The sequence below is a fragment of the Heterodontus francisci genome, chromosome 19 (genome assembly GCF_036365525.1).
Source record: "Heterodontus francisci isolate sHetFra1 chromosome 19, sHetFra1.hap1, whole genome shotgun sequence".
In the NCBI taxonomy this organism is placed as follows: domain Eukaryota; kingdom Metazoa; phylum Chordata; class Chondrichthyes; order Heterodontiformes; family Heterodontidae; genus Heterodontus; species Heterodontus francisci.
In genome coordinates this window covers 24,256,725-24,274,898 of record NC_090389.1, presented here as the reverse complement: position 1 = coordinate 24,274,898, position 18,174 = coordinate 24,256,725, and the positions used below count along the sequence as shown (strand labels likewise).

The 18,174-nt window shown below is 41.6% G+C and overlaps 1 long non-coding RNA gene across 1 annotated transcript in view; it reads right to left on the bottom strand.

The window, feature by feature from the left end:
- Positions 1-18,174, bottom strand: part of LOC137380003 (uncharacterized) — a 148,118-nt gene that overhangs the window by 18,515 nt on the left and 111,429 nt on the right. Inside the window, exon 2 of the long non-coding RNA XR_010976945.1 lies at positions 14,261-14,391. This is a non-coding gene — a long non-coding RNA (uncharacterized lncRNA). The remainder of the gene's footprint in view (positions 1-14,260; positions 14,392-18,174) is intronic.

Genomic DNA, 18,174 nt, shown 5'->3' with positions numbered 1-18,174 from the left:
ACCCATCAAATAAGTTAGAAAAAACTTGTCATAAAATGTAAGCACGCACCCAATCCTGCAAGCATCGTGTTCAGTATATTTGACTTAAATAAGTTAATAGGACCCACAATTTGAGCAGGATGCAAAAAATTTGAGGTGACCAATGTTGGAACAATGAACAAGAGCATTTGTTTTTAAAGATTTCCCCTTCACTTAAATCGAAGCCCACTTTAACTTGGCAAGAGCTAATAAGTAAAATTATACTGGATATATAGTTTCCGTCGCCTGCTAATACCTTGATGATAAAATTTACGACCTGATGTTAAAATGCCTCCCCCCTCCCCATTTCTAACCTCCTTCAGCCCTACAACCCTCTGAGAACTCTGGTTTCTTGTGTATCTCCCACTTCCTTCACCCAACCATTAGCTGCAATGTCTTCAGCCATCTGGGCCCCAAGCTCTGGAATTCCTACCCCAAAACCATTCCATCTCTCTCTCTGCTCCTTGAAGATGCCCCTTAAAATCTTTCTGTTTCACCAAGCTTTTGGTTAGCTGTTCTAATGCCTTCTTTGGCTGGTTGTCAATTTTTGTCTGATTATGCTCCATTAAAGCACCTTGGAATGTTTTACTAGTTAAATGTGCCACTTTACTGTACTTTGTTGCTCACCCGGATAATGGACTGGAATATTATCTTTGACAATAACAGTTTTCCTGGAATGCTTATATCTTAAGGGCCACCACCAATGGATGAAAATATTTCCCCTTGAATCCCCTCTAAATCTCCTACTTCTTCCACTAAATCTATGCACCCTGGTTGTGGACCGCTCAATCAAGGGGAATTGGGCCTTCCTATCCACTCTATCTAGACCCCTCATAAATTTACACATTTCTCCCCTCAGCCTCCTCTGTTCCAAAGAAAACAACCCTAGCCTATTCAACCTCTCCTCATAATTAAAATTCTCCAGTCCAGGCAACATCCTTGTAAATCTCCTTTGTACCCACTCAAGTGCAATCACATCCTTCCAATGGTGTCATGGCCAGAACTGTATGCAGTAGTCCCGCTGTGACCTACCTAATGTTTTATACAGTTCTAACATAACCTCCCTGCTCTTATATTCTATGCCTCGGCTAATAAAGGCAAGTATCTCATATGCCTTCTTGCCCACCTTATCTACCTGTCCAGCTGCCTTCAGGGATCTATGGACATGCACTCCAAGGTCCCTCTGTTCCTCTACACTTCTCAGTATCCTACCATTTACTGTGCATTCCCTTGCCTTGTTAGCCTTCTCCAAATGCAATACCTCACTTCTCCGGCCAGCTCCGCCAACCTGATTACTCCATTGATATCTTCCTGTAGTCTATATCTTTCTTCTTCATTAACAACAACATGGCCAATTTTTGTATCATCTGAAAACTGCTTAATCATACCCCTACATTCATGTCAAAATCGTTAATATATCACAAAAAGCAAGAGACCTAGTACTGAACCCTACAGAACACAGGAACAGTTGTCGACTATTACCCCTTGCTTCCTGCCCTGAACTAATTTTGAATCCAACTTGCCACTTTGCCTTGGATCCCATGGGCTTTTACTTTCGTGACCAGTCTATCATATGGGACCTTATCAAAAGCCTTGTTGAAATCCATATAGACTGCATAAAATTCACTGTTCTCATCAACCCACCTTGTTACTTCCTCAAAAAATTCAACCATGTTAGCCAGACATGGCCTTCCCTTAACAAATCCGTGCTGACTGTCTTTGATTAAGCCATGTCTTTCTAAATGTGTCTTTCTAATTCTGCAACAGGTAGACAATAGAAAATGCTCATCAAAAACTATTGATCCTGTTTCGTCTTTATGTTGTTTCTGGTTCCCAGATATTGGAAAGAATCACACTTTAAACTTGGAAAAGGCGGGAGTCAGTCTTGTTTATTTCAGCATGATGCTCTGTGCTGTAGAACCTGATTCCACTGGTTCTTGTGTTACATATAACATGACTCCCCAGTACAGCCTACCGGAACACTTACACATGACAACTGGTTCCTAGCTAATTAGTTCCTAACACTTTACAGATAGTATAACAATATATACATATATAACATCCCTCTTTCTTTAAAACATAATGCCCCTATATCAATATAACTGTCAATATAAATAAAAAACGATTATCATCCTACTTGTGGAAATAATCTGAACCCCTTTTTAGAGTCTTTTATAGCGTGTATTCTTTTTTTAATATATATTATTCATGGCATCGCTTGGGTGGTAAGCTGTTGTGCCTCCATCTTGTAGATTTGGCATTTCCTGCTCTCAGTGGTGAGTTGGTATGCTGTACAGATGATGTTGTGTCACTTGCTGGTGATGTTGTTAATGTTGTCTCGCTGGATAGTGATGTTTCCGGTGTTGTTGATGGTCTTTTCTGTTGTTGCAGCTCAGGTGCAGGTCGAATATGGATTCTGTTCCTTCTCATTTGCTTACCAGTTTCGGTCTCAATGATATATGACCTTGGAGTCTCAGCTTCAATGATGACTTTTGCTGGGCTCCAGGTTTTCATGATTGGATCCTTATCCTTTCAACAGCTCGGGTAGGGATTTAGCATATTTGTTGAAGTGTTGCTTTCCTCTTACCTGTGCTTCCGTGAGTTGTTGTATCACTTCCTCCTGGTCACTTGAAGGATGTATTTTGCTTGGCAGAGTTATCTTCTTTTATCTTCCATTTAACAACTCTGCAGGTGATTTCATGTCAGCCTTGAGAGGTGTGGATCGGAGTGACAATAAGGCCGGGTTTGGGTCTTCCTTCATCTCTTGGTATTTCGCAAGTGTTCTTTTGACCGTCTGGATGTGCCTTTCTATAAATCCGTGTCCCCGTGGGTAGTGTGGTGATGAGGTGATGATGTTGAACCCATACTGGTCAGCGAATTCCTTAAATTCTCCGGATGTAAATTGGGTGCCATTGTCACCTTTCAGGAATCCCTTGCTCAGTGAACAGACTTGTACTGCTGAGATTATTGTTGTGGCTCTCCAGTCTTTCATCTTCCAGATAAAAGGGAATTTTGAGTAGTAGTCTGCGACTATCATACCATTCTTGATTATGTATGAATAAATTGACTCCTACAGTAAGCCATGGTCTGGGTGGTACTTCAGTAGCTATCTTCTCCTCTTTCTGTTGTAAGTTTCTGTACTTCTGGCATATATTGCATGTAGACACCATATTTTCGATATCTTTGTATATGCCTATCCAGTACACAGCTGATCTGGCTGTGAGCTTACACTTCTCCATTCCCATAAAGCCTTTGTGTATCTTTTGTAGAAGTTCTTTCTGCATTGTTTTGGGTTTGATTATTCTGGATCCGGCTAACAGAACACCATCTTCTAGTGAGATGTCATCTCTGATAGACCAGTGCTGCCGTATTGCTGGCTGTATGTGCTGTATCTTATCAGGCCATCCCTGGATCACTGCTGAGATAGCATCTGTAACTCATCATCTTTGCTGGTCTCATCTCTAATTTGACTCAGTTTTCGTGGTGTTACATTCACTAGGTGATGAATCTTTATGCCTAGATCTTCTATCTCATGTTTCTCCTGTGGTGACAACTGAGTTAGGGTGTCTGCCAGCACCATTTCTCTTCCTGGCTTGTATTTCAGAATGAAATCATAACTCTGAAGCCTCAAGAGTAACCTCTGCAGTCTTGCTGTGCTTTACATAGATTTTTCTTGTAGATCTGTTTCAGTGGATAATGATCACCCTCCACTGTGAACTTTCTCCCATAGAGATATGTGTGGAACTTCTCACATCCATACAAGACTGCCAAAAGCTCTCTTTCTATGTTGGCATATCTTGTCTCAGCTGATGGTCAGAGCTTTGGACTCAAATGCTATTGGCTTTCCCTCTTGTACCAGGGCTTCTCCAAGTTCTTTTGTGGAAGCTTCTACTTGTAGAGCAACAGGTTTCTTTCTGTCATAGTATGACAGACTTGTCTCCTTGCATACTACCTTTTTGAGTTTGTTGAAACTCCTGTCATGTGACTCTGACCACTAGTACTCTACATCTTTCATCAGCTCCCGCAGGTTTTCCGTGTGTTCCGACATGTGCGGAATAAAGGAGCTCATGTATTGTATCAAACCAAGGAAACTTCTCAACTCTCTCTTATCTCTTGGGGCTTCCATCCCCGAGATGGCTGAGATTCTTTCAGGGCTCGGCTTAACTCAGTCAGGTGTGTACGCCATTCCGAAGAACTGGCATTCTGTCACTTTCACAATGCATTTGTCTGCGTTTAGCTTAATCCCAGTTTTCCTGGTTCTCTCCAAGGCTTCATGTAGATGGATGTCATATATCTGGATATCATCAGCTATGCTGTCTGCTCCTTTGCATCCCCTGTACGTCTCGTCTATTTTCTGTTGGAACACATCCTGGCTCACTTTGAGGCCAAAGGGCAGATTCAGGAATTTGTACCGTCCAAAGGGTGTGTTGAATGTTGCCGATAGTGAAGATTCTGCATCTAGCTTCACATTCCAGTGGCCATTTCTGGCATCAAGCTTGCTGAAAACTTTTGCCCCTGCCAGTGCTGGTGTGATTTCTTCCAATGTTGGAATAGGGTAGTGATCCCTCTTTATTGCTTGGTTAAGATCTTTGGGATCTAGGCAAATTCCTAGCCGTCCATTTGGCTTCTCTCTCACCACAATGGAATTTACCCAATCTGTAGGCTGTGTGACTCTGGCGATCACCTTTTCTTCCATTTCTTGCAGCTCTCAAGCTTTCCTTTTAGTTCTACTGGTACTTTATGTGGGGGATGAATCACTGGTTTCATCGTTGGGTCAATAGTGATGTGATACTCAAAATCTTCAAAGCATCCAACTGTCTCATCAAAACACTCTGGGTACATTTGTACCAGATCTTCTTTGCTTCTGATCAGAGGGTGCTTTTCAATGGGTGTACTATCTTCAACCCTCAGTGTCGCCTCCTTCTGAGATAGTCTGCAGCTCTTCACAACTGCTCAACCCCAGGATACCTGGACCAACTGTTTCTGTGACGTGGAACATACAGTTAACATCTTTTCCTTTGTGTGTCCCTCTGATTTGGGTTGTTCCTCGCTGTTGGATCTCAGTTCCCCCATATGCTGTTAGCATGACATTGTTTGGTTTCGGAGCACCTTCCCTTGGATAGCCATTTTTCTCCAAATTTTCAGGAAAGATCTGCTGGTATAGTCTGAGTGGGATGATGTTACTCTGCACTCTAGTATCAATCTTCACCTTCAGATTTATCGTTGTGGGCTTATTTCTCAGCCTCTTCCTGATCTGAATGGCTGTGTGAATTTCTTTTCTCTGGGAACTGTCACATCCAGACATTTCATGCAATTCTATGCTTCCAATGTCTATCATGTTCTCAAACCCATCGCCATCTTCCAGGGTATGGATGTTTTGGTTTCTCTCACTATTCCTTTCCCCTGTTACTCTGGCTCTGATGACTCATCTACCACCTTCTTGCCTTGTTCTGCACATCTTTTCCCAGTGATTGGTCTTTCCGCAAGCTCTGCAGATTGATCCATATGCAGGACATTTCCTTCTATCTGTCAATTCATGTGGTCATCCACAGCTTCTGCACATCTTTCTCTCTGTTTGGTGTACATTCTTTAGCTGTTGTTTCACTGCATCGACCCTGCTGCCTGTCTCTTGGCTTAACTGAAGGCTAGCCATTTGGGAGGTCAGAGTATTCATCTGTCTGCTTATGGCTTCATGTGCCCTGGCAGTATCTACAGCCTGTGATATTGTGAGCTTGTCCTGTCCAATTAGAGCTTCCTGTACTGCAGTATGTGCAGAACCCCAAATGAGCTGATCTATCAGCCGTTCATTTGTGTCCTTAAATTTACATTTTCTGGCTGCATTTTTCAATCTTGCGACAAAATTGTCAATAGGCTCACCTAGTTCCTGTCTGAGGCCTTGAAATTCATATTGGTATATCCGATGATTTGATTTTGGCTGGAGATGGGTGCTGAATCTTTCAAGAATTTTGTCTGGGTTTCTGCTGTCCTCTTCACTTAGGTCCCAGCTGTTAAATACATTTAATCCTTTATCCCCAGCCCACAGAAGATATAGCTGACCCTCTCCTCTTCACTAGTGCCTTTTAGGAAACTACTGAATGCCAAATTGCACTTTTGTTTAAACTTCTCAAATGCCTCTACAACATCATTTATGATGGGCTGTAGCAATGCATTCATTCCTGTCCCAGCTGGCATTTCGATTTTTTTTTTTAAGTTTTCGCACGAGTCACTCAGTTTTTTTCTCTCTCTCTCTGGCACTAATTTGGGTCACTTTTCACAATCTGATGCTTTTAAAAATGTTGTAGGTTTACTCACAGACACTTGCTGCCACCATATTTCGTCTTTCTGTTGTTTCTGGTTCCCAGATGTTGGAAAGAATCACACTTTAAACTTGGCAAAGGCTGGAGTCAGTCTTGTTTATTCAGCTCTATGCTCTGTGCCTTAGAACCTGATTCCATTGATTGTTGCGTTACATATAACATGACTCCCCAGTGCAGCCTTGAATGTGGCCCCCTACTGGAACGTTTACACATAACAACTAGTTCCTAGCTAATTAGTTCCTAACACTTTACAGATAGTATAATAATATATGCATATATAACAGATCCTAATCTTACTGTCATTAAGGACAGAGAGTATAGACAATAGAAATGCCCTTTTAGTACCAGTAAACATCATGCTTGACACACTTATATTGGATGCTGCCAATATTTTCTTTTTGCTGCCAATTTGCCGGAATCATTGCATTCAGCACAAACTAGACAATACCAGAATTTGAGGGGATTGACAATGAAACATGAACGAAGAGGGTACACTTTGAGGATATAGTAGAAATACTGCAGAAATTTAAGCACTGGCTCAGCTACAGTTGTGCGAAGTAAGTGGATCTTTTTTACCATTATTAGCTAAGGGGGATATTACTGCAAAATGTCAGTTGTATTTTGCTCATTTCTTCTTTCATATTTTCAGACTTGCTAAATCATGTCAGAGGTTAAGTTTGTCAAAGGGCACTGTTGTGCAATATGTTTAATAGTTTACATAAAATACTTCTGAATACAATTTGATTTAATTTCTTTTTCATCTAGATTCTACAAATTTATTATATTTTCACCTTTACAAAGCATGCAAATTGAGTATTTTGGTGACCTAATACAAGAAAAGCTTTGAAATAAGTGATTAATGTTATCATTCTAAATGAAACAACATTTCTCATAGCCTATATGCCCACCAATAAATTAAACAATTACACACTTGTTTAAAAGCACTGCCCCCATTATTCATCACATACATTATTAACCCTGCTCCTAATAAATCTCTTATTAATGTACAAAGAGGACACTTTATATGAATTAAAGTAAGCCTTTCTGTTTGACTGCTAATAAGATTGAAGCTGCTGTTTTTGTGCACCTAACAGTTGGGCATGGAAACTATTATCATGTCCTTTGAGGAATTTGAAATGGAACATTCATTAAAGTTTGATGACACAGTTCCTGAACTAGCACACCTCAAGATAACAGCTAATAGCAATTGGTTTGTACTCGAAGCACAAGCTAATCATTTGTCAGTGTTCTTTAAATCAGCTGGTGCCTATTTCAAAACCAATGCAAATCAAAGACACAAATCTCGACCAGACTATTCTCTACTAATGGCCATGGTTTTCAGACACAAGGCAGGTAATGGAAGTTAAATTCAATCCAGAAGAATATGAAACAGGCTGCTCATTTGTTATCACCTATTTTACACTCTCGTATAATGTCAAAATTACCCCAAAGAAAGTAGAGAATGTCACATTGTTTGATTTTCCCCTTGTGTATCTGTGTTGTACATATTTCACTGTAGTGCAAATTTCAACATTTCTTGCCAACAGTGGCTACAGTTTAATATACAATGTGATGATATAATATGAATTTAAGTGTGTGCCCCAATATGTATAACACAGTGTGGCTGTCAGGTCAATTTATTGTCATATCTATATATCTCCAATGGGCTCCCACATCCTTTTTCTGGTCAGTTTAAGGGATAACAGAATGGATTTTTTTCCCCCAGTGTCAAATATGGGCTATATCTACAGCAACGCTAACCTCTTATATTGTTGCAATAATCTTCTGCCATGTCATTCATTATTGTAAATTCCAAAGTGCTTTAAAGTATTCTCTCAGGTTCAGCTGTGCTGGTTACTTCTACAAGTGGTCCCTGCTTCTTACATTCAGCAGCGGGCCCATAATACTCAATTTTTCAATAAATTAAAATCTAAGGTTTTTAGATAATAAGAGTTAACAAAAAACATTTCAGTTATCTTCCCTATAAAATAAAGCGATGTCAGCACAGTAGAAGCAGCTGATTGGTGAGCAGCTGGTGAGTTTATTTATTTAAGTAATAAGTTTAATAGTTTAATAAATAGAGGCACGGAAAGGCAGCTCAGACCCGTGGAGAGCGCATTCCTGTTCCATGTGGAAACTCCAGGCACCCTTCTTGTGTTCTGGGTTTAGGAGCTTGAGCAGCAGCTGGCATCACTGTGGCACATCTACAAGAATGAAAGTTTTGTGGCTAACACATTTATAGATGTGGTCACCCCACAGCTTAAGGGTATGCAGGCAGAAAGGGAATGGCTGACTGTCAGGTAATCAAGAAGGAGCAGACAAGCAGTGCAGGAGCTCTGAGTGCATCTCTCTGTCCAACCGGTATTCCATTCAGAATACTGGTGAGAGCAATGCTTCCTCTGGGGTGTGCAGCCAGAACCTAGCCCATGGCACTACGGCTGGCTCAGCTATACAGCGGGGAAGGAGGAAGATTGGAAAAGCAATCGTGTTAGGGGATTGCATATTTAGGGGAACAAACAGGCATTTCTAAGGCTGCAGACCTAAATCCAGGATGGTATGTTGCCTCCCTGGTCCCAGGATCAAAGATGTCAATGAACGCTTGCAGATCACTCAGAGGGGGGAGGATGAACAGCCAGTAGTCATGGTCCATATTGGTGCCAATGACATCGATAGTGTTACAACTGAGGCAGGAGGAGTGCACTGTTAATTCAGTCCCACATTTCCACAGGTCACAGCATGTCACTAAACTTTCCCACTTACCGAGTGGGATACTCTATTTCTCGCTAAATAAAGCACACCAACTAGGTTTCTTTAATCAACAACAAAATTAACTATATATTATAAAACCAAGTCTTAAACAATAGTGTAGTAAATCTATATACAAATTATTAAAGCTCCTTATTTTCCCTAGCCCTCATGCACTGGCACATACATCCAAAAAAAATGGTTAACCAGGGAAAAAGGGGATTTTTGTTTACAGCTGTTTCATAGGAAAAAAAGGAATAATAAAAGCTTAGTCTGTCATGATCTGGTAGGAAGTTCTTCGGTTTGGTGAGGTGTCCCAAGTCAAATAGTTGGATGCCACTCAAAGTCTTTCCAAGCAAGGTTGATGACCAGACTGTGATGGGTAGGCTTTCAAAGAACTTCAACAGTGGAAGGCTTCACATAAGGTCTTCCATCAGGGGTTTAGCAATAGGTCTTCTTAGGTCTTACAGCAACAGTATAGCAGTAGACGATTTCTTTAAATTTCAGGATTTCTTAAAACACAGGTGGCAACAGGAACCACGCTTGATGCAGGGATTCTTCAGAGACAGGAGGCAATAGGAATCTGCCACCTTTGAAATACAGGATTTCTTCAAAAGAGATGCAGGATTTCTTTACAGAGTGGTAATCCCTTTTCTGGGTCTTCTTCTGATCTCCACACAGGTCAAAATCAAATTTCAAATGCCTGCTTTTTGTCCAAACTCACTGGCTTTTTAAAGTTCCAAACTGAAAGCAAAACCTTCCTGAAATAGGTCACATGCCCAGTCATAAAGTCTCTCTCGTCACTCAAAGAGTAGCTCTGAGGCCAAAGCCCTTATGGTTTCCTTCAAATTACCTGCTTTCCTGTCCTTGTTCACAAGTTCAGCTTTGGTTGAACTTCTTTTCAAAACATCCATAAAGTTCTGGTACTGAATTTTAACCGCTCCTCAGTGCTGTGAGTTGTGATGGGGAGACCCATAAAATGCGACCCACGACGCCGAGCAGGTCCCGCTGGATATTAGCCGTGGTGGCGAGGCCTCAGTGTGGCCCCCCGGCCGCCAAGCAGCATGGCCTTCATTAAAATATTGAAATGAGCCACATTAAATTGCAAATTAACTTATCTACCATCACCAGCTATCCCATGCCAAATTTACGGCCAACTGGCTGCAACTTGCACGTCTCCAGAGCTCCGTTGGAGTTCCAAGGTGAGACACTGGTAGGGAGGAGGGAGGAATATAATTATTAGGGTGGGTGGGGGAGCAGGGAAAACTATTCCTATTGGCTGTGGAGATGGTGGGAAGAGGTTGCGGGTCAAAGTATCTTCAGCTGCTTCATCAATGACCTTCCTTCAATCATAAGGTCAGAAGTGGGGATGTTTGCTGATGATTGCACAATGTTCAGCACCATTCTTGACTCCTCAGATACTGAAGCAGTCCGCGTAGAAATACAGCAAGACCCGGACAATATCCAGGTTTGGGCTGATAAGTGGCAAATAACATTCGCACCACATAAGAGCCAAGTAATGACCATCTCCAACAAGAGAGAATCTAACCATCTCCCCTTGACGTTCAAAGGCATTACCATCACTGAAACCCCCACTATCAACATCCTAGGGGCTACCATTGACCAGAAACTGAACTTTAGTAGCCATATAAATACTGTAGTTACAAGAGCAGGTCAGAGGCTAGGAATCCTGTGGCGAGTAACTCATCTCCTGACTCCCCAAAGCCTGTCCACCATCTATAAGGCACAAGTCAGGAGTGTGATGGAATACTCTCCATTTGTCTGGATGGGTGCAGCTCCAACAACAAAAAGCTCGACACCATCCAGGACAAAGCAGCCCACTTGATTGGCACCCATTCACAAACATTCACTCCCTCCACCACTGACACACAGTGGCAGCAGTGTGCACTTTCTACAAGATTCACTGCAGCAACGCACCAAGGCTCCATAGACAGCACCTTCCAAGCCCGCGACCTCGGGCAACGGCAGCAAATGCATGGGAATACCTGCACTGCAAGTTCCTGTCCAAGTCACACACCATCCTGACTTGGAACGATATCATCGTTCCCTCACTGTCGCTGGGTCAAAATCCTGGAACTCACTTCCTAACAGCACTGTGGGTGTACCTACCCCACATGGACTACAGCAGTTCAAGAAGCCAGCTCACCACCACCTTCCCAAGGGCAATTAGGGATGGGCAATAAATGCTGACCTAGCATCCCATGAATGAATAAATAAAAGTATTTCCAGGTTACTCTCAGTGCCACGTGCTAGTCAGTATAGAAATAGGAGGATAGAGCAAATGAATATGTGGCTGGACAGATGGTGCAGGGAAGGATTTAGATTCCTGGGATGTTGGGACCAGTTCTGAGAGATCTCTACAAACTGGGCCAATTGCATCTGAACAGAGCCAGGCCCAATGTCCTTGCAAAGCAATTTGTTAGCACTACTGGGGAGGGTTTAAACCAGGGTTGTCCAACATTTTCAGAGGGCTGCATTAAGATTTTTGTTCAGCCTAGGGACCGGTGAGCAAATTTCGAATAATAAGGACATGAAAAATTTATCTTACATGACAACAACAACAAATGTACATTTTTGTGAAGAAGCTTTAAATGAGAAGACTAATTTATTGACTTTCTTTCTCATCACTATATTGAAAACTGATTTAGTGACATACCTGACATTGTTTTTGCTTGCATAAGTAGTCAATCTCTGCCTGCACTGTTGATATAGCGATACAGAGTATTCTGCAGTGATCTTGATCTCTCTCTCTCTCTCTATCTCTATCTCTATCTCTGTCTGTCTCTCTCTCTCTCTCTCTCTCTCCCTGTGTTCCCCCCTCTCTGTGTTGTTCCCTCCTCTCTGTGTCGTTTTCACTTTCTGTTTTCTCCCGTCTGGCAGGGCTGACTGCCCTTTAAAAATGGCGCCAGTGCCTGTGCACGGACATCCTGCATCCCACCCCCTCCACATGATTGGCGGGGGGCAGGCTGCCCTGGCTATTTAAATAAGCTGCAGCGCGGGAGATTGCAGCCGCTCTTTGGCGTGCGGCCCGTTTTTGAGCTCGCCACTGTTCTGTTAAAATCCAGCCCATTGTTGCTACCATCAGTCCGTCATCTGGGCAATGGTGATCATTGCATCATCAGATTCCAGTTGGTGAGGCAAGTTACTGCTACTGACGATTCAATGCTAGCACCAAGTTTTAGAACAGGTCATTGTGCAGTGAGAGAGGTTTTGGAGAAGATTGATTGTGATTCGACCGTTAGATGGAGATAACTTATAACACAGAAGGAAAATAGAGTTTATTTAAATTGAATTGAATAAAGAGTCATAGGACAAAAGCAAGGAAGTGAGGTTAGAACCCAGCATCTTCCCTAAAGGACATTATCCTCAGATAAAAAAGGGAGTACATGGTAAAGTGAACACCAAGTTGCTGAACTGGGAAGTTCATAGGGAAATTGACCTCAAAAATAAATGTTTCCCCTGACATGTCTGTTGAGACATTGGAGCCACATATAAGATACAGTTAAAGATAACTAAAGTCACTACTAATACGTATAGTACTTGCATATTGTTGACTGAACACTAGATGGCTCGCTGATGGGATCAAGCACATTACGGCAATTGCACTTCTGCATCTCTCTTGTACATTGTAACAACACCTAAAGGGTTTGGTCTTCCCTCATGAATCTGACAGTCTGTGTTTATCAGCCCCTCCACTACTATTGGATATGACTCTTCACACACTACACAAAAGTAAGTGATTGCCACAGAGTCACACCATCTACTAGGCAACATCAGCAAAAGGAGGGGGCTCTTTCTGTATAAGAAGAGGAGGCGGCTTTCTGGAATGCAGGGTATTGCAGACGTTACTGTGCTGGCTCAATTGGTAAGTTTCTTCCATGCAGTTCGCGCCTGTGTGGTTTTTGGTGCAGGGTGGCATGCAGTCCCTTGATGAACCACCTGCAGCACGATCTCTGAGCCCTCAGCACCAAAAATAGCATTATTGCCCACATATCTGCACTGTGCCAAGGTGAGAAAATGGTCAACTTATCTGTCATTGCCCCTATTTGCCCATTAATAGCAAAGTGTAATCCTTCAAGAACTCGCCAGTTAAACCTGATTTTGTTTTAATATTTTCTCAAAGGTGCCAAAGAAATTTGTGGTACAGTCATTGATATCATTAGCATTTTCTTTTAAAATGAAGAACTTGGCTGCAATCAACAAAGAACAAAGAACAGTACAGCACAGGAACAGGCCATTCGGCCCTCCAAGCCTGCGCCGATCTTGATGCTTGCCTAAACTAACACCTTCTGCACTTCTGGGGCCCATTTCCCTCTATTCCCTTCCTATTCATATATTTGTCAAGATGTCTCTTAAACGTCGCTATCGTATCTGCTTCCACCACCTCCCCTGGCAGCAAGTTCCAGGCACTCACCACCCTCTGTGTAAAAAACTTGCCTCGCACATCCCCTCTAAACTTTGCCCCTCGCACCTTAAACCTATGTCCCCTAGTAACTGACTCTTCCACCCTGGGAAAAAGCTTCCGACTATCCACTCTGTCCATGCCGCTCATAACTTTGTAAACCTTTATCATGTCGCCCCTCCACCTCTGTCGTTCCAGTGAAAACAATCCGAGTTTTTCCAACCTCTCCTCATAGCTAATGCCCTCCAGACCAGGCAACATCCTGGTAAACCTCTTCAGTACCCTCTCCAAAGCCTCCACGTCCTTCTGGTAGTGTGACGACCAGAATTGCACGCAATATTCTAAGTGTGGCCTAACTAAGGTTCTGTACAGCTGCAACATGACTTGCCAATTTTTATACTCTATGCCCCGACCAATGAAGGCAAGCATGCCGAATGCCTTCTTGACTACCTTATCAACCTGTGTTGCCACTTTCAGTGACCTGTGGACCTGTACGCCCAGATCCCTCTGCCTGTCAATACTCCTAAGGATTCTGCCATTTACTGTATACTTCCCATCTGCATTGGACCTTCCAAAATCATTCTTAATAAAAGCCTTTAACTGAGGAAAATGCAGATTGCTTGATCTTTGACCTTTTTTATTATTGCACTGAATGAATACAAGGGAAGGGTTGAATGTGCCCGAGGAGGTTTGCACTTTCAAAGTGATCTTTTATAACATTATCTTCAAAAGTCATTAGTAAACCATTAATCCTTACAGTACTTTCTTCTGCCGGGATCTCATTGTCCTCTGTCCACTTTCATTTCATCAGTAAGCCTTATTCCAGAGACACCGAGGTGCCAATATAAAAGACTTCCTTCTCTCTTTTTCTTCCCTATTGTAGAAAATCTGAGAAAGAAACAGAAATGAAGAATGAACTAAATTTTGAAAGGTTTTGCCAAACTAGATTTTAAAAGAATGTTGTCATGCAGGCCCCCACCTGCCAAGAATGAGGCACACATTATTTTGCCACATGAACATTAAAACTTAAAATTGCTGCTGGGAAGAAAAGAGGGCCAAGGAATTGCCAGGCCCCTCGCCAGAAAGACCTTTTTTGCATACCAGCAGACAGTGTTGGAACAAAGGACCCAGTCCCTGCTTCCCCAATACACAGAAGACCTGGTCAGACCAGTTTAGTCACATGACTAACTGGCAGTTGGAGTTTTTTGTTTTTGAACTTGCCACAGAGAATTTGAGCTGAGAAAGCTGTTTGCTCCTGGACTGAAAAGACCTCTCTCCTGTCTGCTCCCATCTCTTTCTCACAGAACTAAAGACCCATTGAAGGCACAGGAACCAAAAGAGAAAAGTCTCCTACAGTGAACAAGGTTTAAGAAGAATACCAGGCCCCAACGAAAAGCAAGACTACCTACAAAATGACTACAGTGAGCTTGAAGCACAGTAACAAGAAACTCTTCTGATATTGCCTCAAACCTCTCTTTTATTTTTTTCTTCTGCTCTTTTCTGTCTCTATTTGCACGTGTGTATTACATATGCATGCTAACATGGGGTGCGGTGTGTATCCGTAGGTATTAACCAAATTATGGATTAAGTTTAAGTTTAATAAAATTTCACGCTTGTACTTCAAACCTAAGACGGCCTGTTTATGCTCATTTTTTGCCATATAATTGGAAAGCGGTGAACAAGGATTCACCAAGGGGGAGCTCAAAACACAGTGTGTTTAAAAAACAAAACCCTGTTACAATAAGACCAGGTGAAGGCTGAAAGAGATCCCTAGACAATTTTCTCACTTGGTCATCACAATGTTTTGAAACAATTTGGCGTGTTCAATTCTCTAATGAGGCACAACTTAATGATACCTACAAAAATATATCTCACTTTTGAATTAGTTATAGCTTTAAGAAAGTCTGCTGTTGGAGTTCTCCTCAAAAGCACATTTCTGCAATTAAAAAATTAATCTTTATCTTTCGGGACACTTAATATGGTTTAGGCTTTACATTGATGGTGAATGTTGACAACTAATAGGAGAGCGATTGCTGCAACGGAATGTCATGAACGTTCTTCCATTGTTAATATTTTTGAGAACTTGTGTGTAAAAGACAATGGAAATACCTGAAGAGATGCTGGACTTGGTTGTTTTTAAAAAAAGGGTCACTGGAAGGACACTTGGGACTTTGTTTAAAAACATTTACTAGAAGTCACATGTCTTAAGCTAAGTAAACAGCAGGAGCCTTTCGGACTATTGCAGTTGTTTACAGAGAAGTGACATGTCTAGATTTATGGTGGTCAGGAGTTGGTTTTGTTTTTGAACTGTTTGAATGGGCAATTAGAATGTAAGCCTGCTAAGAGAGAGAGGCTACCAGCTCACCCTGTTCCACCTCTTTGAGAAACCCTGAGAATCCAGCATGAGAACTGGAGAAACTGATGCAGTTTTTCTCCTGAGAAGCTTCTGCAAGACTTTCCCTGGACATCTCCTGGATGAACTGCTTCTGAAAAGATCCCAGTGACAACCGCATGTATCTAGTGACACCCGTCTACGTGTATCCGGACACCAGACCAAAGAACCATTTGGAAAATTCCATATCTTGTCCTTTATCTTCAAGAATTAACAAAGTATTTGGCCACAGTACCTTTTTGTTTTTTTATAAAGTTGATCTCTGCAGAGAAAGCTTCTTTATTTTTTTCTTTAACCAGTATGTGTGTGTGCATGTGTATTGGGTTACTTGCAAGGGAATATATTTCTACTTTCATATTTCAACCTGTGTGTTAATAAGCTTTGCATCATTATTGAATGAGTCTTGTTTTATAATAAATTAATAATTTTGTTATTTTTTAAACAACATATGGTGGATATGTATTCTGAAACGATGAAGTATATAATTGGCTGTATTGGTAACTGGGTAAGACATTTAAATATATGTTGTGACCTGTGGGGAAGTGAAACTAGAGAAAGGCAGTGCACTCCTCCATCCTCAGACGTAACAAGAGTGACACAGAAATATCACGGTGGATTCCTTTCTCTGTCGATTATTAGCGGCTGGCAGATCATTGCCCGAATGAAGTCATAGACATCAAGACAAATATTTTATATCAATTTATTCAAACTAAAGCATATCCGAAATCTGTAACAAAGTACAAGTGCACACTCCTGATGTAGATTTGATTTTCTCTGGATCCTATTAATCCTTGCCAGGTTGTATTAATCAGGATTCCAAAAATTCAGGGCAATTCTGTTTTAGCTATCACTTTAAACAAAAGTCTCTGCATTTATGCAAAAAAAAAAGGAAAAGTTTATTTCAAATCAGCATAATTTCCTCTTCTGCCATTGCTGCTGAACTGTTTTTTGATGAACAGTGCATTCTGATGCCATTACTGAGGGAATGGACTTGAAGGAACCACTGAGTTTGACAGCACAGAGGGGAGCTGAATTAGCATATAAATTGAATTGACACACCTGCTGAGCGCCCTATGTTAATAACTATGCTTCCACTGATATTAATTTGTGCTATTTGACTCCAGTGAGTCAGTTCGACAAATTATAACATTAGCTCTGTTTCAACAAAAATATTTACAAATCAACATAATTAGACAATAAGAGAAAAAAAGGATGTTACAACTAATCATTCTGTGTGAGTTTTTTAAATGGTATTCTCATTGGGAAAATTTTTTATTTCAGAAACATTACAATCAGATATCAGTGAAGCCTCTTCCACAGGAATTATTAATGTGCAGCTGTTGGTGATCGTTTCAGGAGATGGATTGAAATTTTCAAAACTGAGATTGATGGATTGCTGTTGGGTAAAGATATCAAGGGACATCGAGAAAAGCAGGAAAATGGAGTTAAGCTGCAAGTCAACCTTGATCTAATTGAAAGGCAGAGCAGGCTTGAGAAGATGGACTACCTACTCCTGCTCCTATGAAAGTTAGGCTGAGGTTGGGGTAATATCTGTGTAAGTTGAAGGGTGGTCTTTCAGCTTTTGAGCCCTCATGGCCTTTGTAAGGCTGGGGTTGTAGTGGGGCGGCTGTTAAATTGCACTGCTTTCCATGTTCTTGAAGTGGCCACAGTTTGTGTTAGTGTACATCAGATAGGTGGTAGATCAACTATTTATACCTTTAAGGAAGGTGTTCCAAACTGCTTATTGCTTTTCTGAGTTCCAGGCAAACTTAGCACATTATCCACGCAAACAAGCACATTTCTCACAGTGTTTCATATACATATTTGTTGTGAGGATGGTCTTCTGTCCTGCAGGCTGCAGATTGGGTATACGTTTAATCTTCAAGGCAAAGGACAAGTAGACACTGGCCTTTGCCCGCAGTGTTTGTGAGGTCAGTCATTGCTTTTTTCTGATCTGGATTGCTGCCCAAACTGGTTGAAGGTGAAGCCATAACTAGTGTGTGCAATTGTGTACCTTCCTGGTTGCAGTCCCTCCAACAATCATCATTGAGAAAGCAGTACATTTTATGGGGTTTTTGTGTGCTGTGGTTTTCTCCGTGTATAGTCGAGTTGTCCATCGTGCCCCTTACTGCTGTTTAAGGAGCTACATGCATTGCTGAATTTTTGAAATCTGTTTACGGTTTGGAAGGAGGGAAATAAAGGTCAATATTAAATGATTCCTAGGTGTGATGGGAGGATTAGAAGCTGTGCACAATCACCCATTTAAACCACAATAATCT